Source organism: Mustela putorius, unplaced genomic scaffold, assembly GCF_011764305.1.
Source record: "Mustela putorius furo isolate JIRA1106 unplaced genomic scaffold, ASM1176430v1.1 tig00000589_pilon_pilon_pilon, whole genome shotgun sequence".
Lineage (NCBI taxonomy): Eukaryota > Metazoa > Chordata > Mammalia > Carnivora > Mustelidae > Mustela > Mustela putorius.
This window is the reverse complement of record NW_025421425.1, coordinates 11448575-11451325: the sequence shown is the minus strand read 5'-3', so window position 1 is coordinate 11451325 and position 2751 is coordinate 11448575. Positions and strand designations below refer to the sequence as shown.

The following is a 2751-nucleotide window of genomic DNA, read 5'->3' as shown; positions in this document are numbered from 1 at the left end:
AAAAAGAAAGATATATTGACCAAATATTGTATGCAATAAGAAACTATGACTTTCCTACTTAGTCCTAGAGACTGTACATTTTGTGGATGAAATATACAGATAAAAGTGACTTTTTATTTAACAAGAGTCATGCTTTGGATAATATCCTATAAGCAGACATTATATCTGATTTTTAACAAGGAATGCCTTTTATGTTAGCTGATGGGTTTTACTTATTAGACCATGCTATGTAAAATGTTAAAATAATGTATCTACCACCATGCCCTGTGGGTCAGTAATTCTGACTCAGAAGGACAAATTGAGGGATAATATTGTAGAGTTAAGGATCCTCTATGGAACATCCTACATTTCTCATTTTCTTTAATCCAGCTGGTATTGGTTTAGCTTCTGTGTTAGAAAAGTAAAAGTGTCTTTAGATATATTCTTAAAGATGACATAAGACTGCTTTGAATGATTCCTTATACATGTAAATAAATATTTTTGGAGTGATCATTTGAAATTGTCCTTTCAAAATAAGTATAATTTTTGCTACAAGCTTATTTCTATTTATTTATTTATTCTTTTATTTGTTTTTAAAATATGGAATGCTTTAAGAATTTGCATGTCATCCTTGTGCAGGAGCCATGCTAATCTCCTTTGTATTGTTCTAATTTTTGGCATATATGTTGCTGAAGGGAGCATGTTACAGGCTTATTTTTAACAATTCATTGATAAATACTATTTTTTTGAATACCATAATAATCTGAGCTTAACTTGTTTCCTTTCTTCCTTCTTTTCTTCCTTCTTTATCTCTTTCCTTCCATCTTATTATTGTTCCTTTTTTCATTCCCTACCTACCTATTTCATCTCTCTTTTACGGTCTATTCTTAATAATAATAATAATAATAATAATAATTCTAAAAGGACTGAGAGGGAACTTTCTGCAGAGATGCTAGGCTGCATGACATCCTCCACCCCTCAAAAATGACCATATCTGAAAGATGTTAATATGTTTATGTTAAATGCCAAAGGGGACTTTGCAGATGTGGTTATGGTAAGGATCATGAGATGTGACGACCGGGGTCCTGAAACATAACTGAAGGCCAGGGAAGCCACAAGGTTCATGTAATGAGGAGACAAGATCAAGTCAGAAAGAAACAGATGTGAAGGCAGAAGCAGAGGTTAGAACACGGAAGGAAGCCCCAGAAACCAAAGAACACGGAAGGAAGCCCCAGAAACCAAAGAACACGGAAGGAAGCCCCAGAAACCAAAGCAGACAGAAGGCCTCCAGAGGCTGGAAAAGGCAAGGAAACAAATTCTCTTCAAGAACCTTAAGAGGGTCTCAGTTGATTCTAGAACTTCCAACATCCAGAATTATAGCATAATAAATTTGTGTTGTTTTAAGCTACAAAATTTGTGTTCATTTCTAAACAGTAATAGGAAACTAATACAGATAGTTCTGTATATGGATCAAACGCATGAAAATTTGAGACCTTAGTAATACTACGGCATGTTAAGAAATTCACTCTAACTAGTGTGTTGGAGGCATGCAGAAAAATAACAGGTTGATTCGCCTTAACTTAACAACTCTTGATCTGGCCAGTGATTCTGCTTTGGGTTCTCACACACACTTTATATACCTTATTTTATTTAACCGGTTATTTTTCTGTGCTCTCTGATCTTCCACAAACTCACTGTAGATGAGCAGTGTTGTTTTGCTTAGTTGTACCCCTAGCACCCCTGAGCCTCCATTAAGATGTTTTTGATGACTGAAATAATGTATTTCAGTTTGATCTTGGAGCGGGGTCAAAATAGTTACATTGCATATCAGAAGTACTAAAAATGTGCTATTTCCTATAATAGATATCTTTTCCCAGTGACAGGGAGTATGTTTGATCTTGTCAATGAAAAATTTCTTACTTGACATGTTATCATTTCTTACCTTTCAGGAGTCCTTCTCTTGTGATCCACCTTTCCAAAAGAGCATCAGGATCTCTGGGTTTTCTCATATCCCTGGGAAGTGCTATCGTGTCTCACACTGGCCCCAGGACTTCTCCAGGGTCATAGAAGCTGTGCTCCATTTTTATCACAGGAAGTTTGCTTGCTCGTCATGACCAATGCCTAATGATTCCCTTGTGGTGACCTTCTGTAGCTGTCATGAGTGCTCCTGTGTTCCTGCAGCTTAGTGCTGGCCCATCCTTGTCCATGTATCTACCAACTCATCCCACTCCTCCTAATGTGGACTTTTTCCCCATGATCTTCCATCTAGCATTCTCAGCTCTAATATCGTTGCCCCACCAGGGCACAGGGAATGGTTTGATGATCTATTTGTTGTATATTGTGTAAGGAGAAATAGGAGAAATACTTCAGGTCCATCTGTGTAAGTACTTTCCTCAGCATCCACATTCTTATGCTTGCACGTCATATTATTGTTAGAGCAACTCGAGGGTTCTTTGAGAAGAGCACAGTCTCAGCATTGCAGTGGAGGAAGAGAGAAAATAGCCTCCTAGTCCTATAACCAATTGATTTTAATCCAAGCCCTTGGCTAGGTCTGAGAATAAAGATAGACCTAAACTGTTGTCTTTTCTTTTTCCCTCCTTGTCCCACCATCTTTTAGCAACCAAAATGGTATTCATTTATCTCTTCTCTTTCACTTGAATGCTCTCTGAAACTCTCAGCCTCCCTATAGACTAAAACAACAATGAAAAACAAAACAAACAACAACAAACCTCTCTGGTCTCAGAGGACTTGGCTCTTATCCTAACATATCAC

At 37.3% G+C, this 2751-nt stretch overlaps 1 non-coding gene across 1 annotated transcript; it reads right to left on the bottom strand.

Annotated features, from left to right (window-relative positions):
* Positions 1-573: 573 nt before the first annotated feature.
* On the bottom strand, positions 574-681 carry LOC123392605. The gene has a single exon (XR_006607337.1). It is a non-coding gene; the product is annotated as a U6 spliceosomal RNA (small nuclear RNA).
* Positions 682-2751: the final 2070 nt, after the last annotated feature.